Source organism: Diceros bicornis, chromosome 21 (genome assembly GCF_020826845.1).
Source record: "Diceros bicornis minor isolate mBicDic1 chromosome 21, mDicBic1.mat.cur, whole genome shotgun sequence".
NCBI lineage: Eukaryota > Metazoa > Chordata > Mammalia > Perissodactyla > Rhinocerotidae > Diceros > Diceros bicornis.
This window is the reverse complement of record NC_080760.1, coordinates 26,135,193-26,154,731: the sequence shown is the minus strand read 5'-3', so window position 1 is coordinate 26,154,731 and position 19,539 is coordinate 26,135,193. Positions and strand designations below refer to the sequence as shown.

The window sequence follows — 19,539 nt, the reverse complement described above, 5'->3', positions numbered from 1 at the left end:
TGAGTGCTAGGTGTTGGTATATATTTATTTATTCCTCAAAACACTGTAAGGGTAGACATTCTTACTCAAGTTAGAAATGAATACTTTCTGGTGACCTTCATGGTCATCCCCAAGTAATCTAAACCACAGATACCAAATTCAAATGTCAATGGTCTATTGTTCCTTTTATATTATTTCTAAAATCTCCAAAAGTAGTGAATATTGGAGTTTATTTTATTTAAAACATTCTAATACTATGCAAACCATCTCCTGCCTAGATTTGTATTTATAAGCTACATTCCAGGAGAGGATTTTTAGTGCTTTAGAAGCACAATTAACATTTTTCAGAATTATCTAAAATGCAGCTCTTTGTCTTTAATGGCTTGGGATTTGTGTTCGCTGTCTCTGACTCAGAACACCTACTTTATCTGGGCTGATTTGAGGGATAACATATGGGAGTGCTATGATGGGGAAAAGGGTTGGTTTCTTAGACTTATCAATGGGAGGATTCAGCCAGATGCATGGGACAGTTTCATTCCATGAGAAACATGGATTAGGTGAAGACGAGGAACTATCTGAAAGACTGTGGTAGGGCAAAATAAAACAATTCAGAGGAAATTTATTCTTATGGATTCTTGCATTCGTTCAATAATTTTTTACTGACTGACTACTATCTTCTCGGAATTTTGCTAGTCAATAGAATATAAAGGTAAGAAAAACCAAACCAGAAGCTACCTAACCTCAAGGAGTTTTAATCTAGTGAAGGAGTCAAATATGAATCAAATTATCACATGAAAATAGTTACAATTGATGATAAATAAAACAAAGGAAAAGGACAGAGAGATATGAGAGTGCATCATGGGGAAGGAAGTGTATATAAGGAAGTGACACTGGGGCTGAGACCTGAAGGTTGACTCTGGTGGGAAGACAAATGCTATCATTCAGGTCATTGATGGATGTCAAGGTAGGTTCTACCCACAGGGCTGAATTCAAAATCCCTAAATACTCATGAGAGCGTCTGAAAAGAGGGATAGAAGTGTAGGAGGCATTGCATTAGGTAGAGAAGGATTCCTTATTGGCTTCTCTTCCAAAAAGCCAAACAGACAGGTACCAACCCCTTTGGCTAGATCTGTTTTGTGTTGTGATCTGATGGAAACAGTGATTGACTAATCATTTTGGAAGTGAAATTTATTTTTATATTTTTTTGGAATAAACCCTTAAAATATATTTCATAAAAGAATTGCCTAACTTTTGGAAGGTTTGGTTGATGTTATGAATGTCCTCATGTAAGGACTAGATAGAGAAGAAAGAAGCCAGTTATTCCTCTGGAAGAGCTTTTGGGCTGCGTATAGTTTGGATACATAGGGAAATAGGAAGAGGGTAACATTCTTTTGCCTGTGGCTTCTGTCAACAAAGACCTTGGATGTGAGACTATCAGTTTCCAGGTCTTGGAAAAGAATAAGAGGGTCTGTTTAGAAGCTGTTAAAATATCCTCCAATAGGATGGAAAAGGCATCTTTGTTTCAGGTATGACCTAGCTGCAGAACTATTCCTATGGCTCTCATTTAAAAAGATACAATAAACAATTTTTATAGATCGTTATTAATAAGAGTTCACATTTGTTGAATACTTAACTGCGTTCCAGCCTCTGTGCAGATCTCATTATATTGATTATTTCCTTTAATCCTTACAACAACTCTTTAAGGTAGGTTATATTTAAATGATGGGAAAACTGAGGTGTAGAGAGATTAGAAAACCCAAGTAATATCTAGTAAGTGGATGATCCTGGACTGGAGTCCAGGTTTCTCACTCCAGAAACCATGCTCTTAACTACTATTGCATATAGCTTTTCATCCCCAGAGCCTAATATTGTATCAGCTATACTGAAGATGTTTATTGGATTGATGGAGGAATGGATTGATGAATGAAGAAAAACAAAAATAAGGTAAATTAATTCAATGAGATTCTCATGGAAAGGAAAAAATAAAACAGTAAAGATTTCAACTGTAGTAAAATAATACACACACACACACACACACACACACACACACACAGAAAAACCACTCACCAAGGACCGTATATAAGTAAAGAGTGGTTAAAAAGCTTCTAGGAAAGGTGCTAGATGGGTGGATTTCTTCTCAAAGAAGGGAAGTATTTAGAGGGAGGGAGAAAGAGAGAGAGACAGCCAGAGAGAGACAGACACAGGTAGACAGAGTGAAACAGAGCCCTGAGTTTTCACTTTAATTCAGTGCTTCAGGAGCTGATGTGTCAGAGCTGCAAGGAAGCGAACACCACCGCAATCAGAGGAGGCCCTTTAATTGACATAGTCCAGCCAGCTATGACCCAATCTCTGAGCAAACAAATCATCTCCTTTCCCTTCAAGAGATAATTGCATCTCTTCTAAGGAGACCTTCAGGCACTCGGCCAAGAAAAGGTTAAGACAAGTTAATCTTGCAGGCAGAGAGAGCAAGAACAAGCCACAAGCATTTGCTGCCTCACACACTCCTGCCAACAGATGCATTCTGTCAAAACCACACTCAGAATGGGCTTGCTAATAATCACCTACCTCTGCTGTTGGCAGCTCATCTCCTGAGACAGGATCTGTGACCAGCAAGGCCTGTGAGACTCAGCATTGCTTCCCTGGTGCACTTGGCTTTTCAACCCAGATCACCCATCCCAAGAGACTGGTTTGACTCTTGTTCTGCTTTATCTAAGCTGCTTGGAGTTCCACTTGGAATCATCAGATCCCTTATGGGGTCTGTACGTCAAGGTACCCTGGATGTCATAGTGGAAACCTTCTAAGCAGGGCTTTGCATCGTGCATATTAGATGATCAAGCTATATAAAATTGTTCTTATTATAGGTCAAAATATATAATGGTTCAACTCACCACATTCATCTTACCCCATTTTGACTGTACCAATGTATGTATATATTGGAATAGTATCTGTGTTCTGTTCATAATTCCAACTACTGAGTGCACAGCTCAAAGTAAGTATAAGATGGGGAAAGGGTATTTGCTCACCCCTTAGCTATTTATTTAATACCACTCGCCCCTGTCGCTACAACCAAGCCTCAGTTTCCACAGCCATAAAATAGCTATAGCAATATAGCACCTTAGAGGGTGCTTATAAGGATAAAAACAAAAAATTGAAATATAATGATGTACACCTGAAATTTATATAGTATTATAAACCAATGTTACCTCAATAAAAATAAAGATTTAGCCATACTAAAAAAAAGAGAGAGATAACTATATAAAATTACCTGCTATATAGTGGTTTTCAATAAATGGTAGCTTTCTCTTCTCTCTCTCTCTCACCTTCTTGCTTTTCTCTTTCTCTGTCTCTCTCCTTCTTCATTCTTTCTTCTATTACAGCTGGTTTGGATTTACTGTTTCAGTCATTTAGATATAGATAAAATTAACACTAAATCAGGAGTCAGGAAACATGAGTTCCAGCTTTAGATCTGCCACTAATAATTTGTGTGACCTTAAAACATCTCTTACCAACCCAGGACCTGAACTTTCCCCATTTGTTGAATGTGTGTGCTTTGTAGTGGGGGTAGGAGGAAAATTTACTTAATTATTTGTCATATAACATCAAACATCCATTAAGAATCCTCAATATCATTGACTAACCTTATATTCTATTTGGTACATAGTAGAGTATTATTTATCTTCCTATCAGCAAAACTAAGCTGGTGAAAAGAATTATTTGATAATAATTGTTAAAACAATATTATAAATACCTGCAACTTTCTCACTACCTTTGTAGAAAATATAAACTTAATTGTATTAATTCAAATAAGGATTAGATATGAAATAAAAAAGACTATAATAGTATTCAGAAGCATATTTTAAATTCTTTTCTCATGTTTCTTGATAGATTATAAAAAGACCCTAAAATTAATAATTCTCAAGTATACTACTGATTAGGGAGCCAACAACAAATCAGTTCTGGTAATTAGAACCATTGAAGCTATTTATTTGATCCTTTGGTTCATGATAGTAGGAAAGGTATCCTTACCTTGCCTTTTTATTATAATACTTGATAATATCAAAATAACTTCCATAGAGACCAGCATTAAGGTCCAGAATCCCTATGATTTTTTAAAAGGAAAAAAAAATCTGGCAGTTCCTCTTACCACTAGCATTCTCCCCCTTAAACAATATAACCAGCTGTTGAAGTCAGTTAATATACGTATTGTGTTAAAAATTCAAAGCATACACAATGAAAGTTAAATCTCATTTCCCCTTAGCTTCCCTGCCCTCCTTCACAGAATAATGTTTTTAAAATTTTGTATAAACTTCCAACTATTTTTACGCATATGCTATATAAAAGTATTTCTAAGCATCTATGTTTCTTAAACCAGTTAAACCACATCTGCATATGGTTCCACTCTTCCGTGCCTTGTTTTTCCCACTTTATATTAGGGATCTTTTCATTTCAGTGCTTAGAGAGCTACCTCATACAATGGTTGTTTGTTTTCCATTGTATGGATATACTATAATCAGCTTATCCATTTATATTTATATATGGATATAAATAAATATATTCAACCAGTCCCCTCTTAGTTATTTCAGAATTTTTGCTATTACAAACACTGCTGCAATAACCATCTTTATATATGTGCCTTTTCACATATGTCAAATATACCTATAGGATAAATCCCTAGAAATATAATTATTGAATGATAGGTATATGCATTTTAAATTTTGATAATATTGTCCGGTTGCCCTCCAAAGACATTACAACTTAAACTTAGCATGTAAAACTGGTCACTTTTCTCGATACTTAATCCATCCCTCTAACTTTTGTAAAAATTATTATTTTTTTAATAAACAAGGCATTATGGGTTAGAATTGCAATTCCCTTTACCTTTCCCCAAGACTTTCTTCACTGAGATAACAGCTATCTTAAGTTTGGTGTTTATCATTCCCACACTTTTTTTTACACATTTACTTCTCATATATGGATTTTATGCATGTTTTAAAATGTTACAAATATTTTATATACTTACTATAAATACTGTTTATACATGTGTTTTTAAGCTTATATAAATGGTGTAATATGGTGTCAATATGGCTTTTTTTAATCACATTTTATTCTTGGGATATATCCATGTTTATCTATATGGCTTTGATTCATTTCATATTTTTCACTGCTATGTGGTATCCAGTACCCATTGTTTGAATATATCACCTTTTATTTTTTCATTATCCTATGGAGCAGAATTTATATTGTTTCTAATCTTTTTGCTGTTACAAATAATACTGCAATGAACATTTTGTTCATGTCTTTTTTTTTGGCTGAGAATTTCTCTAAAGAAGTATGGAATTTTAGGTCAGAGGGTGTGAGTATCTTCAGGTTTACTAGATAATAGCATTTTGAGCCCATTTATTCTTTTACATGTGTCCATCCTTCCCCCCACTCAGGTCAAGAGAGTTAAACCTGGTGGGTGGGTGGAGTTTTTCTAATACCTCCTTTCACGGAGGACATAAACCTTAGGATCCTGGGTATATGCAGGAGTCTCATTTTGAATGCTCACTCATTGGTTTTCAGCATTCCCTTTGTTTCTGTTCTACATTTGAAAGTATATTTATTCTGTTTTTACTTTGTGTGTGTATGTTTATAAAGGGATTTTTAGGATAATTTTTCCAAGCTATTCCTGCAACTGGCAATTTCTGTTAAATTTACTTTCAGGTTATTATAAAATTCTCATAGAATTCATTAAATGATATAGCCTAGTTACTGATATCTCTAAGAAAACAGCTGCATAACTGTCTGAAAGATGTTCTGCTTTTAAAAATGTCGTTTTTAAATGCTCAGAGAGAAAAAAGAGTTTAACTCCTTTCTTGATAGCACAAGAAAAAAAGCACAATTCAACAGAAAAGTGAAACATGCAGAGTTCAGTACATAAATGATTCAGCGCTAAATAAGTAATGGTGTAGACTTGAGAGTAAGTTGCAAAGCATTTACTAAGGGGAAATTGCTCCTGATTTGATAAGGGGAAAATAAAAGACTTGACCAAGGAAATCATAGGGAAATTTAGCACATAAATGTATTGTTAATTCTGGCATCATTAGGCTCATTTTCTCTGTAACAACTACATAAATTTTAAAAGTACATATATGGCTGCCTCTTGGAGGCATCAAAAGCAATTTATTGGTTTTAAAAAAATAGAGAGGCAATTTATAGCAGTGAGCACTTAAATCAACGTTTTTAAGATCCTTTCTCTGATAAAAGTAATTAATTAACTCACACCATATATAAGCATATGCATATCCTAAAAGGCAGAAAAAGAATAAATTTTCAGAGTATTATAATATTTGAAAACTGATCATCATTTTATTTATTTTCTTATTACGAATAGTCTGTATTTAGATAAATATTGATGTATACAATCTGATGGAATATAGTAATACAAAAAGAATGTTGTATACTTCTTTAAAAAGGATTTCACTAACTTAAGGCTACATATTTGTCGTCTTTAAATTATCCACATTGAGGATGGTCCTAATCATTTAGCCTGCATAATCCTAACTAGGCATCACTGTCATTGCCAACACTAAGAAATTCCTGGCTTCTTAAATGCTGAGGTTGTAGACCCCAAATTAGGAAATGAAAGAGCAGTATATAATCTTATCCTTTTCTGGTATTGCTCCTCTGGGTAAAGTCTCCGAGTTCTTAAGGAAACAAAAATGATTAATGGAATTACTGAGTTCTGTGGTCAAAGCAGAGTTCTGCTGGGAATAATAAGCAGTGTTGGCACCATAAGATCAGAATTTATGCTATTACCGGCTGAAAAGAAACTTTCCCCAATTTAACATCATCCTTGGAGTTCCTGCAGCATGTACAAACCCAGTCATTTTGAATATAGCTGCAAGGAGATGGCAGGTCTATGCTCATGGGGAAAAACTGATTTTATTTCATGCAGTGATCTCACTCTGTTCCTTTAAATTTGCAGATATGTATCTTAGGTCATAAGGAATGAACACGTTGATTTGGCCTAAGGTGAGATAAGAGTCAGAAGCACAACAAAGACACTGATGTTAAATATATCAAGTATATACTGTAACATTACATCATCATCATGGCAGCATGAGTGGATTACTTTGTCTCTCCCCTTCAATGTTCAGTGAGTAAAACATCCATAACCCAACAAAAGCTACATTGCCCAACACACCAAGACACCAAGAGATCCACACATTGTTACATATGAAGGTGGGTGGATTGGAGCACAGGAGCAGTGGAGGTGGTGCCAAGATCTTGGTTCCCCAGCCCCAGAGAACCTGGTGGGCAGCAGTGGCGGCATGCATGTGACTCTGGCAATGAGGAGCAGAGTAACAGTAGAAGCAGAGGCCCCCACGATCCCAGGCCCCCAGCTGTGGCTCAGAGCCTGGTAGCAGCGATGGAGGTGAGCACATGACTCTGACCTTCCAACCACAACGGTGCCTGTGGCCACAAGGTAATGGGCAGTAGCAGAGGCAGTGCCCCACGAACCCAGCTCTCTCCCCACCACCTCTCCCCCTGCCACAGCGGCAGAGCTCCTGAGCCAGGTGATCCTGGAAGCAGCAGAGACATCAGCTATCCCTGTGCCCCTGGCATCAGCAACAGCAAAGCATCAGTGACCCCCACTCGAGGGAGCAGGCAGCAATCACAAGAGTACTGGTGACACCCTGAATAGAGGCATGGAGGGTGGAATGTGCCAATCCTCAAATATAGCCAGAGGCAGCTCAGGTAAGAGAAACCAAAAACTAGTGCTATAGCACCACCTATTGAAAAATAAAAGAAAGGCCTCTAATCTCCAACTGGTTGAATAGTTAGAATCAAACCAAACAAAACTATATCTAAATAAGAAAATAGTTTTCTATAACAAATGTGCTGGCAGAGGAATAACTCAGCAAGCACCAAAGAAAGCCATGGTGACATGGCATCACAAGAAAAAAAAATAACAATTCTCTAGAAATCAAACAAAGTCATGGAAGATTGTGCTCTAACTGATAAAGAATTCAAAAGAGCTGTCATGAAGAAACTCAACGAGCTACACGAAAACTCAGAAAGGTGCAGTTCAATGAGCTCAGGAATAAAATCAATAAACAGAAGAAATACTTTACCAAAGAGATTTATTTATTTATTTATTTTTAATTTTTTGTTTATTGCAGTAACATTGGTTTATAACATTGTAAAAATTTCAGGTGTACATCATTGTACTTCTATTTCTGCATAGATTACATCATGTTCACCACCCAAATACTAATTACAACCCATCACCACACACATATACCGAATTATCCCTTTCATCCTCCTCCCTCCCCCCTTCCCCTCTGGTAACCACCAATCCAATCTCTGTCTCTATGTGTTTGTTTATTGTTGTTATTATCTACTACTTAATGAAGGAAATCATACGGTATTTGACCTTCTCCCTCTGACTTATTTCACTTTGCATTATACCCTCAATGTCCATCCATGTTGTCACAAATGGCTGGATTTCATCGTTTCTTATGGCTGAGTAGTATTCCATTGTGTATATATACCACAGCTTCTTTATCCATTCGTCCCTTGATGGGCACTTAGGTTGCTTCCAAGTCTTGGCTATTGTGAATAACGCTGCAATGAACACAGGGGTGCATGTACCTTTACAAATTGGTGTTTTCAAGTTCTACCAAAGAGATTTAAATTCTGAAAAAGAACCAAATAGAAATTCTGGAGCTGAAGAACTCAATGAATGAGATGAAGAATGCATTAGAAAGCACTGGAAATAGACCAGACCATATGGAAGAGAGAATTAGCTCCAAGATAGAAACCTAGAAATGATGCAGGTAAAGGGGACAAAGAACTAAGATTTTTTAAAAATGTAGAAATTCTACAAGAATTAGCCAACTCCATTACAAAGGGCAACATTAGGATAATGGGTATCCCAGAAGGAGAGGAGAGAGAGATGGGAGCAGTGAGCTTATTTAAAGAAATAATAGCGAGAACTTCCCAAACCTGGAGAAATAAACTGTATGCACAAATCCATGAAGCTAATAGAATACCCAATTATCTCAATCCAAAAAGAACTTCTCCAAGACACATGGTAATAAAACTGTCAAAAATCAATGACAAAGAAGAAATATTAAAGGCATTCAGGGAAGAAAACCACAATAACCTACAAGGGAACCTCCATTAGGCTAGTAGCAGATTTATCAGCAGAAACTCTACGGGCCAGGAGCGAGTGAAATAATATATTCAAAATATTGAAAGATAAACACTGTGAGCCAAGAATACTCTATCCAGCAAAATTATCCTTCAGGTATGAAGGAGAAATAAAGGCTTTCCCAGACAAACAAAAGCTAAGGGAATTCATCGTCGCTAGACTCGACTTACAAGAAATAAGAAATGTTGAAAGGAGCTCTCCTACCTGAAACAAAAAGGCAAAGGAATATAAAGCTTTCAGCAAGATGATAAATAGACAGAATCAGAAAATTGCAACTCTGTATCAGAATAGGTTAGTAAAAACTTAATAAAAACATAAAAGTTAAAGGGAAGGAAGCGTTAAAAACAACTATAATCACTTTGATTTGGTAATAAATGTATTGAACTCACAATATAAAAGGGATAATTTGTGACAACAAAAACATAGAAGGGGAAGAGGAAAAGGATGAAACCTGTATAGGCAAATGAAGTTAAGATGCTATCAGCAGAAAATGGACTAGCATATCTATGAGACCTTTTGTACAAACCTCATGGTAAGCACAAAACAAAAATTCAGAGCAGAGACCCAAAACATAACAAAGAGGAAATTGAGAAAAATATCACGGAAAACCACCAAGCTGATATGGCAGACAGAAAAACACAAGGGAAAAGAAACAATGGAAATATAGAGCAACCAAAAACAAAAGATAAATTGGCAGATTTATGTCCTTATATATCAATAATCACCCTAAATGTAAATGGATTGAATTCACCAATCAAAAGACACAGAGTGGCTGGATGGATTAAAAAACTAAACCCAACCATGTGCTCCCTCCAGGAAACACATCTCAGATCTAAAGACAAACATAGGCTCAAAGTGAAGGAATCGAAAATGATACTGCAAGCAAATGGCAACCAAAAGAAGGCAGGTGTAGCCATACTAATATCAGAAAAAATAGACTTCAAGATAAAAAAAGATAACAAGAAAGAAAGATGCACATTATATAATGATAAAGGAGAAAATCCATCAAAGAGACATAACATTTATTAATATATAAACACCTAACATAGGAACACCAAAATATATAAAGGAACTATTAACAGCCCTAAATGGAGAAATTGACAGCAACACAATAATAGTAGGGGACTTTAATACCTCACTTACATCAATGGGTAGATCATCCAGACAGAAAGTCAACAAGGAAACTCTGGTCTTAAATGAAAGACTAGACCAGATGGACTTAATAGATATATATAGAATATTCCATCCCAAAGCAGAATAGACATTCTTCTCAAGTTCACATAGAACATTCTCAAAGATAGAGCTTATGTTGGGAAACAAAACAAGTCTCAATAAATTTAACAAGACTGAAATCATATCAAGCATCTTTTCTGACCACAATGGTATGAAACTAGAAATCAAATACAAGAAAAAAGCAGGAAAAATCACAAATATGTGGAGAGTAAACAACATGCTACTGAACAACTCTTAGATCAACGAATAAATCAAAGGAGAAATCAAAAAATACCTAGAGATGAAAACGAAGATACAGCATACAAAAATCTATGGGATGCAGCAAAAGTGGTACTAAAAGGGAATTTTATAGCAATAAAGGCCAACCTAAAGAAACAAGAAAAATCTGAAACAAACAATCTAACATTACACCTAAAGGAAATAAAAAAGAACAAATGAAGTCCAAAGTCAGTAGAAGGAAGGAAATGATAAAAATCAGAGCAAAAATAAATGAAATAGAGACTAAAAAGAAAATAGAAAAGATCAATGAAACTAAGAGCTGGTTCTTTGAAAAGATAAACAAAATTGACAAACCTTTTATTAGACACACTAAGAAAAAAAAGAAAGAAGGCTCAAATAAAATCGGAAATGAAGGAGGAGAAATTACAATGGATACCACAGAAATACAAAGGATTATAAGAGAATACTATGAAAAGATATATGCCAACAAATTGGCATATATCCACCAATGCCATAATCTAGGAGAAATGGGCAAATTCTTAGAATCATACTACCTTCCAAAACTGAATCAAGAAGAAATAGGCAATCTGAAGAGACCAATCAATAGTAAAGAGATTGAAATGGTAATCAAAAACCTCCCAAAAAACAAAAGTCCAGGACCAGCTGGCTTCTCTGGTGAATTCTACCAAACATTCAAAGAAGATTTAATACCTATCCTTCTCAAACTCTTGCAAAAAAAATGAAGAGGAGGGGACACCTCCTAACTCATTTTAAGAGACCAACATTACTCTGATACCAAAACCAGATAAGGACAATACAAAAAAAAGAAAATTACAGGCCAATATTGCTGATAAACATAGATGCAAAACTCCTCAACAAAGCATTAGCAAACCGAATACAATAATACATTAAAATGATCATACACCATGATCAAGTGGGATTTATTCTGGGGATGCAAGAATGAGTCAACATCTGTAAGTTAATCAATGTAATACATCACATTAACAAAATGAAGAATAAAAATCATATGATTATCTCAATCGATGCAGAGAAAGCCCTTGACAAGATTCAGCATCAATTTGTGATAAAAACTCTCAATAAATTGGGTATAGAAGTCCTTCAACATAGTAAAGGCCATATATGGCAAACCCACAGCTAATATCACACTCAACAGTAAAAAACTGAAAGCTATCTCTCCAAGAATAGGAACAAGACAAAGATGCCCACTCTTGCCACTCTTATTCAACATACTATTAGTAGTCCAGGTAGAACAACTAAGCAAGAAAAAGAAATAAAAGTTATCTAAATTGGAAAGGAAGATGTAAAAATTTGCAGATGACATGATATATATACAAAATCCTAAAGAATCCACCAAAAAACTATTAGAAATAATAAATATGGTAAAGTTGCAGGATACAAAATCAACATATAAAAATCAGCTGTGTTTCTATAAGCTAACAATGAAATAGCAGAAAGAGAAATTAAGAATACAGTTCAATTTACTGTCACAACAAAAAGAGTAAAATACCCAGGAATAAATTTAACCAAAGAGGTGAAAGACTTGTACACTGAAAACTATAAAACATTGTTGAAAAAAATCAAAGAAGACACATCGAAATGGAAAGATATTCCATGCTCATGGATTGGAAGAATTAACATAGTTAAAACATCCATACTTCCTAAAGCAACTTAAAGATTCAATGCAATCCCAATCAAAGTCTCAAGGACATTTTTCATAGAAATAGAACAAAGGATCTAAAATTTATATGGAACGAAAGTCTCTGAAAAGCCAAGGCAATCCTGTGATAAAAGAACAAAGCTGGAGCTATCATACTCCCTTATTTCAAAATATACTACAAAGTTATAGTAATCAAAACAGCATAGCCTGGCACAAAAACAGACACATACATCAATGGAACAGAACTGAGAGGCCAGAAATAAACTTACACATCTATGGACAACTAATTTTCAGCAAAGGAGCCACGAACATACAATGGAGAAAAGAAAGTCTCTTGAATAAATGGTTTTGGGAAAACTGGACAGCCATATGCAAAAGAATGAAAGTAGACCATTATCTTACACCATACACAAAAATTAACTGAAAATGGATTAGAGACTTGAATGTAAGACCTGAAACCACAAAACCCTTAGAAGAAAACAGGCAGTAAAAAGCTCTTTGACATCAGTCTTAGCAGTATCTTTTTGAATATCATGTCTGCTCAGGCAAGGGAAACAAAAGAAAAAATAAACAAATGGGACTACATCAAACTAAAAAGCTTCTGCACAGCAAAGGAAACCATCAAAAAAACAAAAAGACAACCTAACAATTGGGAGAAGATATTTGCAAATCATATTTCTGATAAAGGGCTAATATTCAAAATACATAAGGACTCATACAAGTCAACAAAAAAAAACAAACAACCCAATTAAAAAATGGGCAGAGGATCTGAATAGACATTGTTCAAAAGAAGATATACAGATGGCCAATAGGCACAGGAAAAGATGTTCAACATCACTAATTATTAGAGAAATGCAAATCAAAACTACAATGAGGGCCAGCTCTGGTGGCCTTGTGGTTGAGTTTGGCACGCTCCATTTTGGTGGCCTGGGTTTAGTTCCTGGGCGTGGACCTACACCGCTCTGTTAGTGGCCATGCTGTGCTGGCAGCCCACATGCTACAAAGTAGAGGAAGATTGGCACAGATGTTAGCTCAGGATGAATCTTTCCCAGCAAAAAAAAAAAAAAAAAAAAAAAAAACTACAATAAGAGGCCGGCTCGGTGGCAGAGTGGTTAAGTTTGTATGTTCCGCTTCAGTGGCCCAGGGTTTGCAGTTTCAGATCCTGGGTGCGGACCTACACGCTGCTCATCAAGCCATGCTATGGTGGCATCCCATGTACAAAGTATAGGAAGATTGGCACAGATGTTAGCTCAGGGACAATTTTCCTCAAGCAAAAAGAGGAAGATTGGCGACAGGTATTAGCTAAGGGCCAATCTTCCTCGCCAAAAAAAAACCCCCAAACTACAATGAGATATCACCTCACCCCTGTCAGAATGGCTATAATTAACAAGACAAGAAATAACAAGTATTTGAGAGGATGTGGAGAAAAGGGAACCCTCATATACTGCTGATGGGAATGTAAGCTGGTGCAGCCACTATAGAAAAAAGTATGGATATTCCCCCCAAAAATAAGAATAGAACTATTATATGATCCAGCCATTCCACTTCTGAGTATATATCCAGAGAACACAAAAACACTAATTCGAAAAGATATATGTACCTCACGTTCATTGCAGCATTATTCACAATAGCCAAGACTTGGAAACAACCTAAGTTCCCATTGACAGGTGAATGGATAAAGAAGATGTGGTATATATATACAATGGAATACTACTCAGCCATAAAAATAGATGAAATCTTGCCATTTGTGACAACATAGATGGACCTTGAGGGCATTATGCTAAGCAAAATGTCGGACAGAGAAAGCCAAATACAGTATGATTTCACTCATATGTGGCAGATAAAAAACAACGATGACAACAAACACACACGTAGACACAGAGAACAGATTGGTGGTTACCAGAGGGGAAGGAGGGCGGAGGGAGGGTAAAAGGGCACATGTGTACGGTTATGGATAGCAGTTAGACTTTGAGTGGTGAACACAATGTAGTCTACACAGAAATTGAAATATAAAGATGTACACCTGAAATTTATATAATGTTATAAGCCAATGTTACCTCAATAAAAAATTAATTAAGGGGATGGCCCGATGGCATAATGGTTAAATTTGCATGCTCCACTTTGGTGGCCCAGGGTTTGCAGGTTCGGATCCCGGGCACAGACCTACACACCACACATCAAGCCATGCTGTGGCAGCATCTCATAGACAAAATAGAGAAAGATGGGTATAGATGTTAGCTCAGGGCTAATTTTCCTCAGCAAAAAGAGGAAGACTGGCAATGGATGTTAGCTCAGGGCTGATCTTCCTCACCAAAAAATTTAAAAAATAAAATAAAATTAAATAAATAAGTAAAATAAAAAGAAAAGAAATAACAAGTGTTGGAGAGGATGTAGAGAAAAGGGAACCCTCATACACTGCTAGTGGGAGTGTAAATTTGTGCAGCCACTATGGAAAACAGTATGGAGATTCTCCCAAAAATTAAAAATAGAACTACGATACGATCCAGCTATTCCACTTCTGGGTATTTATCCAAAGAATACAAAAACATCAGTTTGAAAAGATATATGCATTCCTATGTTCACTGCACCATTATTCACAATAGCTAAGACATAGAAACAACCTAAGTGTCCATTGACGGGTGAATGGATAAAGAAGATGTGGTATACATATACACACACACACATAGACACACACACACACACACACACACACACACACACACACACACAAAATGGAATACTACTCAGCCATAAAAAAGATGACATCTTGGGGGCCGGCCCGGTGGCGCAAGCGGTTAAGTGTGCGCGCTCCGCTGCGGCGGCCCGGGGTTCGCTAGTTCGGATCCCGGGCGCGCACCGACGCACTGCTTGGTAAGCCATGCTGTGGCGGCGTCCCATATAAAGTGGAGGAAGATAGGCACAGATGTTAGCCCAGGGCCGTCTTCCTCAGCAAAAAAAGAGGAGGATTGGCGGATGTTAGCTCAGGGCTGATCTCCTCACCAAAAAAAAAAAAAAAAAAAAAAAGATGACATCTTGCCATTTGCAACAATATAGATATTATGCTGAGCGAAATAAGTCAGATGGAGAGACAAATACCGTATGATTTCACTTATATGCAGAAAATAAAAACAAAAACAAACACATAGTTACAGAGAACGGATTGGTGGTTTCCAGAGGGAAGGGGGGTGGGGAGGAGGCTGAAAGGGGTAAAAAGGGACATTTGTATGGTGATGGATGGATGTCCAGTTGAAGGTGGACAAAAACCAAATAGTGTGAAATTTAATATAGAATAAAACAAATAACTTTAAAAGTTCAGAAACAATTCCAAACTCTCTAATTTTCAATTATATTTTACTTTATCATTACACAGTATTTTGTTGTTGCTTTCAAGTGATTAGAAGATAATCCCTTGATCCCAAGACCCTTTTTAAGCATCGAATGAACGGCAAACAACAAAAAAGAAAAAATAATTTATTCCCTCTCATTTCTATATTCCCCAATTCCTGATATACTTTTTCTTCTCCTTTTTTTTTCTTTTTGTTTGCCCATACTCTCTCATCTAAACCTTAACTTCACTTTAATTTGGTAATAAATTTATGTTGCTGTTAATAGTCAACTTACACTCTGACCTTAGTTCTAATATGACTCTTATAAAAATATAGTACTTATTTTTTTGTGTGAGTCTCCTATCTTAAAGAAATTTATTTATTTGGCATTTATTTGCTAATTAAGCCAATCATTAGCAGAATCACAATCACTTCTTTTCTTAAACTTTTGTAAAAAACAATCTGTGAAGGTATAGAACGCAAAAGTTAGACTGTTTTTGCATTGGTTAGTTTAATGCAGAAATCTTAGGCTTGGGCCTTTGAGGAATAAAATCAATGTTGCCAAATAACCAGTTTATTACAGTGTAAAATGTTCTCTTTAGGCTTAAATTTTGAAAGACATTACATAGTTTTAAGTGAAACTTTCAACCTTATTTTCTTATGTTATATTTTAAAAATTATTTTATAGCAATCACTCTCTTCATCATACAAAGCTATTGTTATGAAAGTTTCACAGTACTTTTAAAATAGTTGCAGGCAATTTGAATGTTTCACAACCAAAGCTGGCACTCACTGATATAAAGCAGACTTAAAAATATAAAAAAGTGCTGATTTCCATTTCTGGCCATGATGGAGTAACTGATATAAGACTTATCATCTTTCTTTAAACAATTATAAAACAGAACACAATATGAGGCAACTGTTTTTCAGGCACTTAATAATAGACACAGCAGAAATGTGATCCTTGATCGAAGGTAAACACATCAGGTTAGACTCACATGTGCCTAGCAATCAGCCTGGGGACGCTTTCCTGACTTCAGTACGAGACGATGAAGTGCAAACAGAGCAGCAGTCTTGCTGACCTGAAATGGCAGAGATTAGAGTTCAGGGCTGATGAGGTGGCTTGAATTTGACCTGCAGGTCAGCAGAGAGGAGGGAAGTGTGCAGAATGGGCCCCCAGAATTCTACATGGGGGTTCCCCTTGATACCTTGGCTGACAGCTGGGATAAGTATGTGCAGAACAAGACTCTACGAAGAGCAACAGAGCAGTTGTTGTGGATCTAAGAGATACGTGGAGATACCAGAGGATATAAATGGAGGTTTCAGGCTGCTAGGAGAAGGTGGGCTTCAATCCCAAAGTGGAGAGACTGCACTGAACACTTCACGCATTCAGCTGAAACCCCTGACAGGCCAGAGTTTAGGAGTGAGGACCAAGTCCTAGAGTAAGGGCCATGTCGTAGGACTGAGGACAAAACTGAAATATTGCTAACCTAACAAAGCATAAAATCAACCCTAACAGGATCAAAAGGACCTAGTTAATTTAGCTATATGGCAGAACAAAATTTCATCTCCTTTGGAGTAAAGACAACATAATCCACACCCCCTTCCAGATATCATGGACAATGCCTAGCATACAATTCAAAATTATTAGACATGTGAAGAAGCAGGAAAATGTGACCCATAATTTAGATAACAAACAGTTTGTAGAAACAGCTATGGAATTAGCAGCCCAGACTCTGGAATTAGCAGCCAACAACTTAAAAACAGAAGATAAGGCTATTTATTTTAATATAGATTTAAATTTTAAAAAAAGTTATAGTGAGAAAACAAATGGGAAATCTCAGCAGAAAAACTGAAAGTATAAGAAAGAACTAAATGGAAATTGCAAGCTGAAAAGTATATCATTTTAAATAAAAAAGTCATTGGATGGTCTTAACGGTAAATTCAACTCTGAAAAAGAAAAGTTAACGAAGAAAGGTTAGGAAAGATCAATCACAATTATGCAAATGATATCACAGACAAAAAAGAAAAGATTGAAAAAAATAATGAAATACTCAAATATTTGTGGAACAATACCCTAACAGTGGTCCAATATACATATCCAGAAAGAGAGGAGAGAGTGAAATGGAGGAAAAATATTTCAAAAAAGGATGAAGAGAAATTTCCTAAATTTGGTGAAAAATATAAACCCCTTGGCATGTCATAGTCAGATTCTTAAAAAGCAAAGATAAGGAGATATTCTTAAAATCAGTCAGAGGGAAAAATGACGTTATATGAAGCAGAACTAAAATATAAATGAACTCTGATTTCACATCAGAAAAACTGGAGGTCAGAAGCAAATTTGTCCAGGCTATTCCTGGAACCAGAAATTTTCTGTTAAAATTTATTCTCCCACAGCAGAATTTTGGTTCTGAACATTTCTTGTTACATTTAGCTCTAACTATTTTATGTTTTTCACTGCTCTTATAAAGGAGAGCTTTTCCCTCCCATTAAATTTTCTTTGTTAGTATATAGTAGAGCTATTGATTTTACCTATTAATTTTGTAACTAATGATCATGCTGGATTCTTCTATAGTTTCTAGTAGTTTTGAGTATACTCGCTTGTGTTTTCTAAATGTATAATCATGGCATTGTTTTGCTCCAGAACAAAAAAGAATGTGTGACAGAGCCGGGATTCAAATTTACATTTCCTGATCTCAAGTTCAATGCCATTCTTCCATGCAGCAAATTGCATTTGTGAGTATACGGAATAGGCTGCATTTTGCATAGTATGGTCTATGAGATACTGAACTTGGGCCCCTCCCTAAAAATATCTTCTCTTTGTTGCTTGCCATGGGTCCTAAAAATGTTTCAACCCTAAAGAATCATTCCTTTGGGTCTTGAAAGGTGTTTAACACTCAAAAACAATACTGTTCAAGTTCACATACTGCAAAGAATAATGTTATAAGGCATTTGTCCCCCAAGTGGGTCATTCCTTGCTAAACGATAAGCTCCATGAAGGGAAGAATTACTCTTTTTACTTATGAAGCCTTCAATGCAGTACTTCAATGCAGTAGGGAGGTTTCCCTAAATGGATGTATTTGCTCAATTGAAGGGAATTGAAATATATAGAAAATGAATCCATAAGATGTTATTAGTGATTATCTGGAAAAATTCTATAATCAAATCCATTTGAGCAATGTTAGGTGAAACAATGTTTACACAGGTGGATTTACGGTGGGAATTCTCAGAGGATCTATAAATCTGCAGGTTTCTATTGCAATTCTCAGAGCAGGAGCTAGGTTTTCAAAAACTTATTTTGGCATGGAGGCTTTTCATTTTCCTCAGAACATTTTATGACTTTGTGAGTGCTGCTGAAAGGGATCATAAGTTAACCCAGCACAGTAGTAATTAGCTAAGAGAGAGCTAAGATCAAAAGCCTGTGGGGTGTGGTGTTGGGTGGAAACCTGCACAGAAGAGGGGGGAATGAAAGGAGAAGCAGGGAGACTCTAAAGATAAACTTTACCTAAATTTTCAAATTTTGCCTAATTCTCACTTTTGAACCAATGACATATCCTTTGAGGCCAGAGACTATAGATATATGATTACTAATCCAGCACCATCTCTCAAATGCTGCGACCGCCTTCTCCCTTAATAACGTCTGGGGACCAGTCACAGTCCTCAGTGTCTGTCTGCAGATCAGAGAAATCAGAAGTTTGCCTCCACTGCTGGAAATCACTGGGGCAAGTTGGCTGGCCATGTTTAGCCACTGACATGACCTAGTGGAACATACTCCTCTGTGATACTCTTACCTCACCTTTATAATTTTAACTCCCATATTTCTCCTTTATCCTGATTTCCCATCTATTTTATCTATTTTTTTTCTGTATTTTTGCAAGCTCTGTGGATTCTTTATTAGCCGGACA

General features: G+C 36.2%; 1 long non-coding RNA gene across 2 annotated transcripts in view; it reads right to left on the bottom strand.

Annotated features, from left to right (window-relative positions):
• Window positions 1-16,646: 16,646 nt before the first annotated feature.
• LOC131419550 (uncharacterized) overlaps window positions 16,647-19,539 on the bottom strand; it is a 146,202-nt gene continuing 143,309 nt past the window's right edge. For both annotated transcript variants that reach the window (XR_009223277.1, XR_009223278.1), the window contains one exon: window positions 16,647-16,716. This is a non-coding gene — a long non-coding RNA (uncharacterized LOC131419550). The remainder of the gene's footprint in view (window positions 16,717-19,539) is intronic.